The 16,391-nt window shown below is 48.4% G+C and overlaps 1 protein-coding gene across 5 annotated transcripts in view; it reads right to left on the bottom strand.

Annotated features, from left to right (window-relative positions):
- The window catches only part of VRK1 (VRK serine/threonine kinase 1), a 104,729-nt gene that overhangs the window by 76,818 nt on the left and 11,520 nt on the right, over positions 1 to 16,391 (bottom strand). For 2 of the 5 annotated variants that reach the window (XM_081101503.1, XM_081101501.1), the window contains exon 1: positions 8,820 to 8,920. The exons of 2 other annotated variants lie outside the window; for them this stretch is intronic. The gene's annotated coding sequence lies outside the window, so the exon portion shown is untranslated. Of the gene's footprint in view, positions 1 to 8,500; positions 8,694 to 8,819; positions 8,921 to 16,391 lie in introns of those variants that run through there. One more of the 5 variants, XM_081101502.1, reaches the window with a different exon arrangement.

Genomic DNA, 16,391 nt, shown 5'->3' with positions numbered 1-16,391 from the left:
CTCAACCCGAGCCATGCCGACTGGGCACTTTGAATCTTTTTAATCAACAAATGCCACCCATCTCTCTTATTTTTTTTCCTCCCCTAGTCATCTCTTCTGAAAAATTTCCTACATTTTGAATTTTGCTGTGTCACTTAACCTGTTCCCCTGTAATTTGTTGTTGTTGCTCAAATTGTCCTATCTCTGGTGGCAAAGCCCTTCAACCAAAGACCACAGAGAACACATCTGTACTTACACAATTTAGGAGAACAAACACCAGAGGGACCAGTGGTACAGCTCAGTAAGAGAATCGACTATAGAATTTGGGCCAGCTGGGTAATGTGGGGAGGATCTAGGGAAGGAGGGCTTTCTCTAAGTTGGATGCTGTCAGAAAGGGAGGTTATTTTATGTTTGGGTATCTCAAGAAACCTTTTCTAAGGGAAGGGACACTAGAAGGAAGATGAAGCTGTAATTGGTAAGGAAGCAGCAGTCACTCATTTTAGCCAAGTATCTGGTGGGTGGCCCAGCGACCTTGGTTTTACTCGAGCTTGGTCTCACTTTATCATGCACTCGGAGGAACCTTGTCTGCAGTAGCTGAGGCTGTTTACACTCAACTGGAGAACAACATGGTCTATCATGGCCATGCCAGCGTCTGAACACCAGGGCTGCTCCTTTCTCTCTTCCTTTGCACTAGGCAACAGAAGTCCTTCAAGTTGGCCACTGTGTCCTTGTACATGACCCCAACAGTCTCAGGTATTTTCCTTGCTTTCTAGCACAAGATATTCCAGGTCCCTTATATACATACGGAATGGCCTCCAAGATATAGTTAAATGAAAAAGTGCAAGGGAAGAACCATGTGGTAAAACATTTGTATCTATCCTATATAATAAAAGCATAGTATGCAAACTGTCCCCTCAACTGGGAGTTGTCCAGGAGTTCGACCAGGGGGCGGGGCCGGCCAGGGGAAGGGAGGGAGTGCCTAGCCGGCAGCCAGTAGCCACTAGGGACCCTACCCGTGCATGAATTCCGTGCACAGGGCCTCTAGTATAAAATAAAGAGACCTATTATACATATGTATAAAAAAACCAACATTTCAATAAGGAAAGAGATAACCCAATTTGTTAGCAAATGGGAAGCCGTGGCCTGTGTGGGTGCGGCTCAGCTGGCTGGGCATCATCTGCGGACCAAAAAGTCGTGGGTTGATTCCCAGCCAGGGCACATGCCTAGGTTGTGGGTTCCATCCCTGGTGGGGGTGCATATGGTGCATTCTGTGCATACAGAGGCAGCCAATGGCTGTTTCTCTCTCCCCGCCACTTCCTCTCACTCTAAAATCAATTAAAGCATGTCATTGGGTGAGGATTTTTTAAAGGGGGGAGGGAAGATTTGACAAGCACTTCATAACATAGGATATCCAAATGGCTAACCAGTATATGAAAAGATGCACAAATCACTAGTTATCAGCAAAATGCCAATTAAAGCCACACTGAGATCTTCCACACAATCACAGAATGAAGATTGTAAAATATTTAATGTTTAACCAACAGTACCAAGTGGAGGCACGGATGCAGAAGAGCTGGGACTCGGACACTTTGCTGGTCATAGCTGGTATGACCACTCTGGAAAACTGGCAGTATCTCTCTATTAAAGCTAAAGATACACATACAGGCCAGCAACTGTACTCTTAGATACTAAAATGAACACACGTGAACCCAAAGATATGAACAAGAATGATTCCAGCAGCATTATTCCTAAGTGCTACAAATTAGAAACTATTCATTCACTACAACAGAATGGATAAATACATTGTGGCATATAATTTGTGGTGATTTTTTTAATGGCCAGAACTTCTTGACACACCTCCCATGAAGACATGAGGTCTATGCTTCCTACCCTTGAAACCAGGCTTGTGTCTATTCCAACCAAGAGAGTCTAGTGGGAGTGATGTGAAGTGACTTCTGAGAATACATCACTCTCATCTCAGGAAGCTTCCTCTGGGGTCCCAGCCAACATGCTGTGAAAAGCCCAGGCCTCATGCAGAATCTGCAACCTGGGCAGAGCCACCTTTAAAGCAACAACAGCTGGTGATAAGAGGTGAGTCTTATTCCCAAAACAGAAGAGAAAGCAAATGCACTGAAGAAATTATACCACCAATTTAAGCCCCTACACATGCAATGTCCAGTTTAAGCTCAGTGTCTCAATTACAAGGGCCCAGAGTGAAAATGCAGGAGCTCATCTCCAAATGCTGTGACTTCACCCAATACCAGAGAGACTGTGCTCGCCTGGCATTTCTTAAAAGTCCTCTCCTCCTCCCCTCAAGGGAAGCTCTGCCTCTAGACACTGACATGACCTTCCTCTGGTCATGTACGATCATCAACCCCATGATAACCTTTTCAGTAGCAATATCTGAACACTAAACAGTTCACAGAGGACTCAAAAGTTGTAAAGAAACAAAGAAAGTTTCAAGTGGAAGTTCTGTCTCCACTGACACGGTGTCTAAAATGTCACTAGTCCATGGCTGAAAAACTCCAGAGGTGGAGTTCCCTGTCATTGGAGATATTCCATTGCAGACGAGATCATGTGATAATATCTAATATGTGGATTTCAAGAATGATGGAAAATGGGTTTTTTGAAAAAGATTCCCTGGCCCAAGCAGTGTTGCTCAGTTGGTTGAGCATCATCCCATACACCAGGAGGTCACCAGTTCAATTCCCGGTCAGGACACATGCCCAGATTGCAGGCTCAATTCCCAGTAGGGGGTGTGCAGGAGGCAGTGGATCAATGATTCTCTCTCATCACTGATGTTTCTAACTCTCACTCTCTCTCACTCTCACTCTCCCTCTCCCTCCCTCTCTTTGAAATCAATAAAAACATATTTTTTGAAAAGATTATGTTTCAGGTAACTCTCCAGAGAAAAACAGGGATGTTAAAGTGATGATGATAAACATTTATTGAACACTGACTGTGGGCAAGACATTATATCAAGTAACTAGTGTACATACTTCAGTTAATTCTCACAACTACCCTATGGAACAGGTATTGTTTTGCCTTGATTTGATGGTAAAATTAGGTTGCCCTAATGTCACATATCAGTCAATATCTGAACTCAGAGCTACCTAACTCCAATTATATACATCACTGTCCAAACCATAAATATTAAACGACTGACAAAGCTGTGCACTCTAGACAACAAACAAAGCCACACGTTCTAGACGTAGGGGGACAATGTCTGAACAGGTCTGTACTCACGGCAAACCTAGTTGGCTAGGAGAAAGGGGAGAAGATTATTTGAAGTAGTCCTGAGATGAAGGAGAGAGAAATTATCATGACTGTCCCCAACTGCCTACTTCTGTGAGAGCCACGAAGCTCTTATACACCACGGAATCTCAGTCAGAAGCTGAGATTAATGATGACATCCCTGTATCCACAGGCGTAAAAGCTCAGGATGGACAGACGTTTGAACAGCCCCGACTGGGAATCCTGCCCTTAACAAATACACGAGATGCAGATACATGGTTTCTTGGCTGCCTACACTCACGCCCATCTGTCAGGATGGCACTGTGCCTGCTCACATGTTGGTCAAACTGTCACTAGGGCATAGGTGCCAAGCAATGATAGTTTTAAATGGGCAGCCTGCATTGCACTGTAAGAGCCTGCTCTTCTACAGGAAAAAAAAAAATTCTCTGTGGTAATACTGAAGGGTTACAATCATAAGTGAAATATTCTTGGTCAATCTTAACATTTCAGTGGAAAAAAGATCTAGACTGGTAGAAAAGAATCAGATGAAGGAAAATTAAATCAAACAGAAAATACATGTCGCAGTAATCTCTTATGCAATAAAATCCTTTGCTCAACAAGTCATCATTAATTTTTAAATGGAATAATACACTTTTCCATGCTCTAAATTAAAAGTAGAAATGTACCGATATTTAGTAGTCTGTCTGACATTAAATAAGTTCTATTTTTTAAATAACAGAAGTCTAATCTATATCCAAAACAGTCGTTTAAATACACAAAAGAAAGCAGAAACCAAATGAAATTCCCACAGATAAATAGAAAAAGAGTATAATTTGTTTGGGGAAAGAATCAAGCAGTGACATGGGTGCTAAGAATAAGAAACTGAGTCTTTTCAGTCACCATGAATTGGGACTGAGGCTGTCGCCTGTCACACCCCCTGCTGTAATGCTCCTAACCTACAGCTAGATTCCCTCTCTGCCTTTGGAGACTGTTTGGATCGCTGGATGAGTGTCTAGCGCCCCAGGGCCTGCAAATGCTTCCCTAAGACTGAAACTGGGGGCGCTGTTTGAGCCGTCTGTCCTTACTCAGTCCTCGGTGGTTCTGAGGAACAGCTGGCCATCATCATTCTCTGCACAGTTCTTCATCGACAGTATCGGAACACACTGATTAAATAACCCCCAAGTCTCCTCTTTGCCAGCATAAATAAGAGTGATTCCATTAACATTTCCTCTTTGGAGCAATTTATCAACCTGTTTTCAGTTGCTCACCTCTTTGACCCTTATTAGGCCTGATAAGAAATGTCACCCACGTCAACAAGCCAAAAAAAAAAAAAAACTTCCTTTCTTCCCACATGTACAACTTACTAAAGGTAGAATTAATATGAAGGAGTTCGAAAGTTCAGCAGAGTCCTCAGTATCCATCATTAGGGTTAGGCAAAGAGCTCTGAGACATGCATGACACCAAAAACACAATCCACATATACTTTTGTGCTGCAAAAGACACTGTAAAAGAATGAAGAAAAGCCATAGACTAAGAGAATATATTTACAAATCATACATCTGGCAAAGGCCTTGTATTCAGAAACATGAAGGACGCTCTAAATGCAACAATACGGAAACAAACAATCCAGTTACAAAACAGGCAAAAGATATGAATAGACAAGTCACCAAATAAGATATTGATGGCAAATAAGCACATGAAGAGATATTCAACATCATTAGCCATTAAGGAGATAAAATTCAAGCCATGATGAGCTACCACAACACACCTGTTATAATGGTTAACAAAAAATATCGCCAACACCAAATGCTGACAAAGATTCAAGGAAACCTTGTGTCTCATACAGTGATGATAGGACTGTAAAATGGTACAACTACTCTAGGAAAGTCTGGTAGTTTCTTAATAAGTTAAGCATACACCTATGTCTTCCAGACAGTCTATGAAGACTAAAAGTCTAATAGCAGTCTCTAACCCTTAGCACTGTGAAATGTGGTCACAATGCATTTATACACAGTACCATCAAACAATGACTTTTGTTTAGCTGTCACTTAGAAAAACAATTTGAGAAAAGTAATTAACCTGAAATAAAGCTAGAGTTATCTTAGATTTCTACCTTCATGATTTTTTTTTTTAAATTTTAGACATAACTGTCAATTAGATAGATAAGAGGGTATCTTTTGGGTTCTTGAAACCAGGAGATAGGTCAAGAGCAAACTTATCTACCCCACATGCAAACAGCAGCAAGCCCGCCAGTCTGCAATGAGAAAATAAAATAAGTACACGGGAAGAAATTATGACAGAGTGAGATGGTGCCACCCTCGTTCCTAGTAACTTTCCAGTTCTCATTTAGTCCCTGTGGGACCAACTACATTGTTCCAGATATTGAGCTCCACAAGATAAATGTTTCCTTCCAATAATGTATAATTTGCCTTGAAAGTATATGACAGAACACTCCCAAATCTCAAAGTAATAACCTTGCAATTATATGACTTCCATCTAGTGTATCTTTCCACTTAATGTACATGGCTTACTGATAAGAATTTTAGTATGGGTTTAATATTCATCCTAAATATTTGCGAATGTGCAGTGTCTTAATTTTCAAATCCTAGAGTACTGGTTCCTTTCCTATGGGCCAGAGACCCATGGACAGATGGGAGTTACTGCAAAGAATCATCAAAACCCAAGTACCTACATGAAGACTACATAAATATTATGACTCACAATGCATTTTTCCCAGCTGACAACGCTGATGCTGCGGCTAGTAAAACTCTTAGTAAGTTTACTGAAGAATATTACCAAAGGTCGTTTTTCATTAGCATTTGTTTATTGGTGAGTATTAAAACTCTAACTCCTATTAGGGAGAAAGGCACACCTCATCTCTCTCTAGAGAGGTGTTTTTTTAGAGTGTTGCCCATGTCACCCAGAACAAGAATAGGACGTGCTTATGTTTGAGTGCAAAGAGTCACAACAACATTGGGAGAGATGGGCAGGAGTAACTGGGAAAGTGCATGAAGTTACTTCAAAACATCAAAACACATCTTTGTTACACCACCTAGCTAGGTGCTTTGTTGGGATCCTATCACCTTTCTAGATGAATCTTACATCCTTATTAAAAAGCCCATTGTTGCTATACTTTATCAACAGTGTAGTTTTTCAAGTGTGTCCTACACATTTACTGACTTCTTGTGGGCTGGATGCTAAATAACTTAAGCAAAAAAGAATGACGTCTATTAATTTAAAACAAAGAAAACTTGCTTTGACAAAACACTACAATAGCAAGAATAGACTGCACCTAGCAATTCCTGACACAGTAGGCACGTGATATCTGGTGAGCAAATGAGTCCATTTCCACTCACTCTGAAGAATAACCTCAGCAAGTAAAATATCCGACCAGTTTGAACAATATTTTCCAGTCCTCTTCAGTTACCAATCCAATCTCAAAACCCATCCAGATTAATTTTCCTGAAAGACACACACACACACACACACACACACACACACACACTTTAATTCCTATTAAGTTTACCGCCTGATATATGGAGGTAGCAGCATTTGAACTTCTGTATAAATTCAGGAGTCATCCTTCATTTGATATAAGGTACACTGTAAAGCTCTGCCTCACTTTCAATAAGTTTTATTCTTCAAGTCAAAATTCTATTCATAGTAAATTATATCTTAGTAGGGATGGCTTTAAGGAAAAAAATATAGTTGTCGAAATAAAAAGCTTTTCTCTTTTCTAGACATCTGGGACATTCACTTATATATTATTATTTCACATTAGTTCTTTTAAAAAAAAATAAAAGCTGGCCTCTTCAAGAAATTTAATTTTAGGAGCTGTCAACATTTTGGATGCATTACGTTATTTTTAAAATATACACTTGCACCCAGGAATAAAACCGAGCATAAGCTTTTCATATAACCGTAACCGTTTCCTGGGCACTTACTGCCTTACTCTATGCCAGGTTCTCCGCTTGACACATTACCCCATTATCTCATGTGTTTAACCAATACCCTCTCTTCATTTTTGCAGCACTGAACGTAAGAAGCCATTGCACTATACACATGGTACGACTAGTACTAGACACCAGCACTAAATTGACAGTAATGCTTAACACAGGTTTACTGTTAGGAAATTCGAGTTGCTTCCCGTATTGACGCAATGTGGTCAGCAACGCTGAGCTGCAGAGAGGATGCCATCTGTGGGAGCCTGGGCAGCGCGAGCCACGACTGAGCGCGTCGGGGACACCCCCTCCTGAGGCAGCCGGTGAGCACAACCTCATCTACCCAGAAATTCAATTCCAGTTCCTCCCGGCCCAACAGCACAGGCACAATCTGCACAAAAGGATCCTACAAAGAACCCTTGCTTCCCTCTGAAACCGCTTGAAAATGGTAGACTGAATCCTCCCCCCAAACGACCGTGCTCCGCATGTCCTAGAAGGAAGGCGCCTGTTTTCAGGACTCCTTAACAAGTGCTGCTCTACAAGTTATTATTTTTTTTTTACGCTTACACATTCCAGACTCAACAGATGGGCAAGTCCAAGTTTTTAAAAAGGAGAAAGGGAAATAATGAGAGACGCTCTTCCGCGGCGCCTCCCTAAAAGCACCCCCCGCCCCAGCAAAACTGGTCTGTCTTTCCAAGCTGTTCCCCCAAACAAGGCAGGTGGGGAGGGGAGTACAGTCAGACAAAAATGGTTGGCTTGAAGGCGAAGTCAGAAAAATGGGTGGCCTCAACAGGAACCCAGTGTCCCTCCTCCTCCCCCCTCCCCCCTCCCCCTCCCCAGAGACTCGGGTGCTGTTTGTCGGAGCTAATTAACTAGGTCACCTAGGTCCAGGAGCTTTGAGACCAGGGCCAGAACCTATTCCGACGGTAGCAAACACTGCCTGTTGCCCTTGAACACCGGAAAGGGTGCTACCCCGCCGGCTCGGGAGACAGAAGGCCGGAGCTGCCCGAGGGTTACGCAAACCCCTCGAGAACCACACACACACACACACACACACACACACACACACACACACACACACACCCGGGGCTCCAGGGCCTGGCAGCGGCCCTGCAGGGCGAGCTCGCGGCAGCCAGGGGCCAGGGGCAGGCGGGCAGGCGAGGGGCGGCCCGGACGCTGTCCCCAGGGCCCGGACTCCTGATCCCCGCTCAGGTCTCCAGCCCAGCGTCACGGCCTCCGGGCTGCCCCACCTCCCCCCGTCGCCCGGGCCCCACCATCGCCTGCCCTCGCTTTAAAGGAGCTTTTCGGCGCCTGCAAAGGACCGTGCTTGCGTCTATCGCGTTTACCCTCCAGAATGTCAGCTCCGAGACAGCACAGGGACCTCGTCGGGCCGGGCGGGCACGGACCCCATCTCTCAGGCCCGGCCCGGCCGCGCCAACACGCCGTCCAGAACGTGCAACTAAGCCTGGGGGCCAGAGCGAAGCCCGGGCCGCCGCGGGGCCTGAGGGAGACCAGGCTGAAGGGAACGCCCGCGTCGCGCCGCCCGCAGCCCCCGGCCCCGCCCGAGGTCACGGCCACCCCGCGCCTGCCCAGCCCCCGGCAGCCCCCTGCGTGACCCCGCCTCGTCGCCCCGAACTCGGACCGCGCCGGCCGCAGCACCCCTACCCCGAGCCGCAGAAACGTCTCCTCCTTCCCAGTATGAACTTCCCGCCGCTTTCGACTACTCGCAATTCCGCTGCGGCGCCAGCCCCGGCGCACTCTGCAGTATGGGGCCTTCCCATTGGCTCGGCGCCGAGCGGGGGAGGCGGGGCGAGCGGGAACGTCGCGGAGTGGGGCGGAGTCTGCGCTGGCCCCGCGGCCTCCGCTGATGCTGGAAACCGTGGGCCCGCGTTCCCACTGCATGCTGGGAAATGGAGTCTTTCACAGCCGGAGCTGGATCTCAGTCCATCTGCCCCCATGGGTTTCTGGGAAATGTAGTTTACAAGCTTTGAGTCAGTCCTGCTCAGTGCCTTAGGAACCGAAATAAGGATTGCCAATATCCGCGGTGGCTTTGATTCATTCAATAAGTGTTGGTAAAGGGTTAGAGGTAAAAGCAGTCCTATGTTTCCATGGGCCGAGTGTCTCCTCTGCCTGTTGGAACTGGCGCTTTCCCACCTCCGGTGCACCTTACGGGGGTGCTTGTGCCACAGCCGATTGCTTCAGTGTACAAGGACCTGCCTCTGGAAGCAAACAGCGGAGCCAGTGGTTCAGATCCTAGCTCTTCCACTCTGTAGCTTTGTGACCTAAGCTACTTAACCCCTAGGAGTCTCTGTTTCCTGTTTCTGTTAGGATTGAATAAAATAATCTATAGACAGTGCTTCGTACATAGTAGGTGACCAGTAGCAGATAGTATTATATTATTCTGCCCAGCCATTGCCATGTGTCTAAATGCTACCTGTCTTTCAAAGCCTCCATGTGCACCTAACCTTTTCTAGTATTGTATCTGTAATTCTCTTAGGCCACGATTAGCTTTGTACTTCGAATCAGTCATCTAAGCCTGCTCCATCATGAGACTGTAAGCTGATTGTGGACTGGGACACTGTTATAGGTCAAAACCACCAAAGCCATAGGCAGAGGGAGATGTACAATGAAGCTAATGAAGCACAAAGCCCAGAGCCTCATTGATACAGGTCCTTCTAAGGCACTGGGTCCTTCTAAGCCTTAACAATGTGGTTACATGTTGTTGGGGTGGTTTGGTTAATTGGTTGGTTGGATGGTTAGCTTTTGTATTTGCCATGTAAGATATTTTTGTATGCTTTTCTTAAAGAAGACCTCCAAAATTATGTGAGCTCAGTCCCCACAGAACCTGAAACACGCTGTCCATTGCACAGTGCAGCATTGTGCATGATGCCGTACACTTGCCCCTCCAGATCCCCTCACCTGCTCCAGATACTTCTCCAGCCTGCTCTCCGCCCAAGGTTCCAATGACCCCTGGCTTCTGTTGGATTAGGCCAGTGGGGACCCACCCCCCTCCAGAGGATTGGACAGAAAGAGAGAGGTTCCTGGGGGGAGATATTCCCCTGGGTCCTCGGGAAGGTCGCCTCCAGTTGGCTGGGTCCCTTCGTTGAAGGCCACTGCTCCCTGGCTCTCCCTGGGGCTTGCAGCGACAGCCCCGCCCTCCCTTGGTACCTCAGATCTTCAGACGAAAAACCACAGGCTGCTGCTGACACTCCAGTTCCTGTTCCATTCCTGCGGTTTCCACTCCCACACCTTTGCGAGTAATCTCACTGCACATAAACCTCCTGAAATCACCCTCTTTCAAATGTGTCATCTGCTTCCTGTTGAGACCCTGACGGAAACACATGCACAAGGTGAGCCCTTGATGAACGTCTGTCGGTAAAGGGGACTTGAGATTCACACATCTGATCGGCATGGACTTCCCCAGCAAGACTCTGTGGCCAGAATCCATTGAGAGGAGGACATTCCACCGTACACATATGCGGGCCCACATGCACACTCACACACACATGCACACTCACACACACATGCACACTCACACACACATGCACACTCACACACACATGCTCACTCACACACTCATGCACACTCACACACACATGCACACTCACACATACATGCTCAGAAGCCTTGGAACAGAAGTTATCTGGCACATGTGACCATGTTCCCTTAACCTCACCACACACGGGCAGAAAACTGTCCCTGCTTCCACACTGGGTTGCCAGTTGGCTGGCCTCACAGCACAATTAAATCAGCAGCAGTGCGTGAAGTATTCCAAGGTGAGAGGGGAATGTATTTCATCTGGAGCTCACAGCTCCCTCACCCTCAGTCGGATGACTCACTGTTAAACGCTGCCTAAATGCACCCAGGTTCCAAGGCAGCTGCCAACACCTCCAGCACCACCCACACGTGTCTTAGAGTGCAGAGCACAGCAGGACCCCAGTGCAAGCTGTGAGGGTACAGCTCGGGGACATGGGAGAGCCTCAGTGAATTTTGATGAGTTGATAGCTTGGTGTCAAGATCAGTGTCGTGCAGAAGGTTGACCAGTGAGAACTTGCTGTGGCTGGGCCTTAGACGTTCAGAATGGAATTAGGAAGGGCAAGTTCATGAATATAGTCCTGCCATGTATTCAAAACCACCTCTACATTCCACCCAAAGGCTCACTGAGCGCCTACTGTGAGCCAGGGATTGGGCTAACTGCTGTGGACTCTGGGATTCTGGTTAACCTAACGTTTAAGGAGGCCCTAATATGTGTTTGGTACTGTGCTTTTTTTGCATATAATACTTCAAGTCTTAAAGAGAAAATAAATCTCAAAGGGTTTCAGTGATCCCAGGCCCCCTGAATCTACTTCCAACTCTTGTTTGTACTGCCCCTTTATGCACAGCTTCAGTAAATGAGGAAACTTCTTATAAAGAAATAATTTCAGCCTGGCCGGCGTGGCTCAGTGGTTGAGCATCCACCTATGAACCAGGAGGTCACTGTTCAATTCCCAGTCAGGGCACATGCCCAGGTTGTGGGCTCAGTCCCCAGTGTGGGGCATGCAGGAGGCAGCCGATCCATGATTCTCTCTCATCATGGATGTTTCTATCTCTCTCCCTCTCCCTTTCTCTCTGAAATCAATAAAAATATATATTAAAAATAATAATAATTTCAGTGCTGTGATAGAGATTTGGAAATACTGGCATAGTCAGGTCATGGGTTTCCTGGCCAGCAGATCATCGTGGATAAAACAGGGTGACCCATGAGTGGGTTCAACCCAAGGAATAAAAGTTTCCAGCCACCTAGCAAGGGCAGACCAGCTAAGTCTATCCATGTGATCAGTATTGACTTGCCCTTATTTCCAGAAGCCCCTCCGAGCCTCATAACCCTATCACAGAGGCACAGAAAGGTCTCAGTAGCACAGGGAAGTTTGGGAAAGGGAGACGAGGTTGGTATAGACGGGACCATGGCAGAAACTAAGTCTGTGAAGTTCAAACAAACGTGAGAGCCACTAGTAAACAACACTTCCCCAGCAGGCTGCCCAGCGGATGCCGGCTCCACCCGGGAGTCAGTCCCCGAGCCCTTGGCCTTGTCGCTTTCATCTGTAGAATGGGAGCAATCATCCTGGCCCAACCAGTTCTCTGCCTGCCCAGGCGGTGGGAGGCAGGGGAGACAATATGCGAGGAGAACTTTTGATCTTCCTGGAACAAAGCTGCCAGGGCCTCACTACTCAGTGCTGGCAACTGAACAATGACCCAGGAAAATACGAGCTCCTGGGAGGAGGGCAGAGGGAGAGGGATGAGAAGCAGAACGTCTCAGGGGTCTTCTGAGGACCCTGCCCTGGTTCCCGCTCCTCCATCCCCTTTTGATGCCTCATCTCATCCCAGGTGTCCGGTGCCCTTGTTTCCATTTCGGGAAGGATTTTTGAGCATCTACCGTGTGCCAGGCACAGTGTCCAGTAGGAGAGGCAGACGTGCCCTCCGATGCTATAACGACGCTTTTTTCTTGAGCACCTATTGCATGTTGGGAAAACCATCTCACGTAACCCTGAGGACCTCAGTGTCCCAGTGAGACACAGCCCCTGAGAAATGGACTGACGTGCTCAAGGTCACACTGCAGGGACCAGCAGAGCGGGCTGACTCCGTGTCACCCTGATACCAGCCGCAGCTGCGGACGCTGGAAAAGGCAAGGAGGTAAGAGCTAGCTGTGGGCACAGCTCTGTGCAGTGAGGATGCAGGGGAGTGGGCATGGGGTCCTGCCCGGCTTCACAGACACGGGGACTCGGACCTGCTGACCTGCTGAACGAATCCACTGGCTCCCACCGTCCTTGCAATAGGTTCTTTCAGATTTAACGCCCTAATCATTGATGATTATAGATTATTCTGAGGTCAGAGGTGGATGAATGGGGTTTTAATGTTTTAGGAAACCTTCAAATGGGGGGTTAACGTTTCCTCCTCCTCCTTTCCTTCATCCTGATAATGATGACATTGATGGTGACGATGACAGCTTCTATTTTTTTACGTTTATGAAGCATTTTCCAGGAATTGCGCTAAGAGTGTACAAACAACATTTCAAGACATCTTCCCAGTGACACTTGAAGGTTGATAGTGTCCCCTCCCCACTGCAGCGATCGGGAAGCGAAGCTCAGAGAAGGGAAGCGCCTGGCTCAAGGTCACACAGCCAGTAAGCGATAGTCTGGCTTTAAGCCTACGTTGCGATTCTCCGCGCAGAGCACAGCCGTTCATTCCTCCTGCGGCGTGTGTACGTCTCCCGAGCTGGTGCTCCAGCGGCCGTGGTTATTTGTCTTCCCGAGTTCTGAGAGCTGAATGGGAGGGGAACCTGTAGTGTGTGCACCTCCAAGAGTGACTGGGTCGCCCCACAGACTCGGGTGCTGGAGGCGGTCGGAGCCGAGGGGGTGTGAGCTGCCTGTGGATGGGCGGCTCCTGCCCACTGGTCAAGAGGCTTGGCGGAGGGCACTGACACGCAGCACACACCCTACCCGCCCGCTCTCCCTCCAGTGAGGCCACGGGGCTAAGCCCGGCAGTTCCCAGACACCCACCCCCTCGTGCTTAAGGCTCTGGATGCAAATTGGGTTCTGTCTGTTAGGTCCTCCAGGGAGATGTGAAGGCCAGGACGAGGGGTCATGGTCAGGGAGCCGTGGGATGTTCCTGAGGCTGCCTTCCCGGGCCTGGCGTCTGCCTTCTGAGAGTCAGAAGCCAGCTGTGTTGGTGGCAGTGGCAGCGCCCTGGTCCCTGGGCGCAGGGACAGTTGGGGGTTTGTGTAGGACAGAGTTTAACCTCGTTCCAAACAGCTCCGGCCTTCCTCCTCAGCTTCTCAGAGGTGATCCCTCAGACCTCGGAATGCCACCCTAATCGGAGTATCTTTTTGGCCTGGGATCCTCGAGTCCCCGATAGGATGCGGGGCAGGGGCTGGTGGTGCCATCTGTGCTGGGCGCTTGGCGTCACGCAGCAGCAGTCAGCCCCGGCAGGGCCTAGAGGCTGAGGTCGGCCCACTGGCACTCGGTCACACCCTGGTGACGAAGCCCCAGGAAACACCGGGGACCCCGAGGCTTAGGTGCCGGCTGGCACTCCTCCCGCGTATGGCACATGCGGGTGCTGGGAGCCTGATGCCGCCGTAACTCCACGGGGAGGGGACTGGACTCCCCCGGCCTCCGCCGCGTCTGCTCGTGGCCCGTTTTAATCTGTGTCCTTTCCCCACGAGAAACCACACCCATGCGTGCGACAGCTTTCAGTGGGTTCTGTGAGTCTTTCTCGTGAACGATCAAAACTGAGGGGGGCTCGGGGGCCTCCCCCAAACTCACGATTGGTGTCAGAGTGAGATCAATGGTCTGTGTTCCCTCCCTCTGCACAGTTCACTGGAACTCCCACCGTGTCCCTACACTCGCTAGTCCCAGTGGCAGCCTCCTCCTTCTCGTCCTTTTTCTTTCTTTCTTTTTTAATATTTTTTACATATTTTTATTGATTTTAGAGAGGAAGGGAGAGGAAGAGGGAGAGGGAGAGAGACAGGGAGAATAAGAGAGAGATAGAAACATCAATGATGAGAGAGAATCATTGATTGGCTGCCTCCTGCACGCCCCACACTGGGGCCTGAGCCCCGCACCCCGGGCATGTGCCCTGACCGGGAATCGAACTGTCCATAGGTGGTTCATAGGTGGATGCTCAACCACTGAGCCACGTGGCCGGGCTTTCTTGCCCTTTCTCGTGGTGGCACAGCTGGTGGCTTCCCTAGCAATGAGGTTCTGCAGTGCCCCGGCGGCTCCCTGCCAGCCCAGCCCAGCCCAGCCCAGCCCTGTGGCCATGTTGTGAGTATTTGATTCCCTGTGATAGTATTAAATCCCTCGGTGCTCAACACCCCTAGAATGGTTCTTGTGTCCTGTGTTCAACTCACCAACACGGAAGAGGCACTGTCCCTGATAAATGGCATCTCTCAGCAATCCTAACACGCAAGCTTTTCACATGTTAATGTCTCTAAAATTCAGAGATGTCTTGCAATCAATGCCGGCTGGAATTAGCAGTGACTTGATTTCTTCTTTATTAATAACACAGAAGATAAGGGGGCCTCTTACAACGACGGACTCAGATCTGATGAAATTCCAGGACACCTGGCGCTTGCTGCGTGAGAGCTGCTCTCCGGGCCCCACACCCCATGTTGTGCAATGGCTCCGACTCCCAAACTCCCAGGGGCCTAGACCTTCCCTCCTCCTCCTTCTCCACACGCGTGGCAATGGGACGGGAGCTTGGGTTTTACGAATGAGACTGACCTGAGGCTGAAACCTCCTTCTGCCACTTCATTGCTGTGCAACTTTATAGAAACGATCAGCCTCTCTGAGCCTCCCTCCTCAGCTGGACGAGTTTGTATATTTGGGGATTCAATGCAACAGCATGGGAAGAGTTCTTGGCCCCGAGTAGACACCTGGGGTGGTTGTTTCCTCCTCCCTCTTCTGCTCGCCCCTAACCCATGTCCCTCCCTCCCTCTAAACACCCTGAGGCCCACCCCTCACGTCACTCGGGCTCCAGGAGCCAAGCTGCAGACAGCTGTCATCATTCACTGTCAGTGGCAGCCACAGACTCGGGTCAAATACACGTACGTGTTCACATGCAGCTGCCAAGTTGCAAATGAGGAAAGGAAGGCAAGCTTTTCCAAAAACAAAAGCAAATTGTTGCTGTTATTTTTGCCACCATCCAACTCTTGTTATGTTTTGATTCCGGGGCTGCTCCAAGACGCCGGGACAAAAGGCACTATATATAAGCATTATTGTGAGACTCAAAGGGGCTCTGAGCAAAACAAAATCCTTTCATCACAAGAGAATCGGAGAGACTTGTTGCCAAATATAGTCACTGCATGGAAAACGCATTTTTCCTTTTTTTCACACATCATCCCCATCACCACCACCTGCTTTAACGAAACTCATCGCCTATCAATCTATAGGAAAAATATTTTTAAACTAGAGGCCCGGTGCATGAAATTCATGCACTTGGGTGGGAGGGGGGTCCCTTAGCCCGGCCTAAGCAGGAAGCAGGCCTAAGCTGTCAGTCAGACATCCTTAGCGCTGCCACGGAGATGGGAGGGGCTCCCGCCACTACTGCTGCGCTGGCCAGCGGTGAGCCCTGTGGGAGCACACTGACCACCAGAGGCAGCTCCTGTGTTGAGCGTCTGCCCCCTGGTGGTCAGTACACATCATAGCAACCAGTCATTCCATTGTTTGGTCAATTTGCATATTAGCCTTTTATTATGTAGCC

The sequence above is a fragment of the Myotis nattereri genome, assembly GCF_964212035.1.
Source record: "Myotis nattereri genome assembly, chromosome: 1".
In the NCBI taxonomy this organism is placed as follows: domain Eukaryota; kingdom Metazoa; phylum Chordata; class Mammalia; order Chiroptera; family Vespertilionidae; genus Myotis; species Myotis nattereri.
The sequence above is the reverse complement of the archived record's forward strand: the minus strand, read 5'-3'. Positions and strand labels throughout refer to the sequence as shown.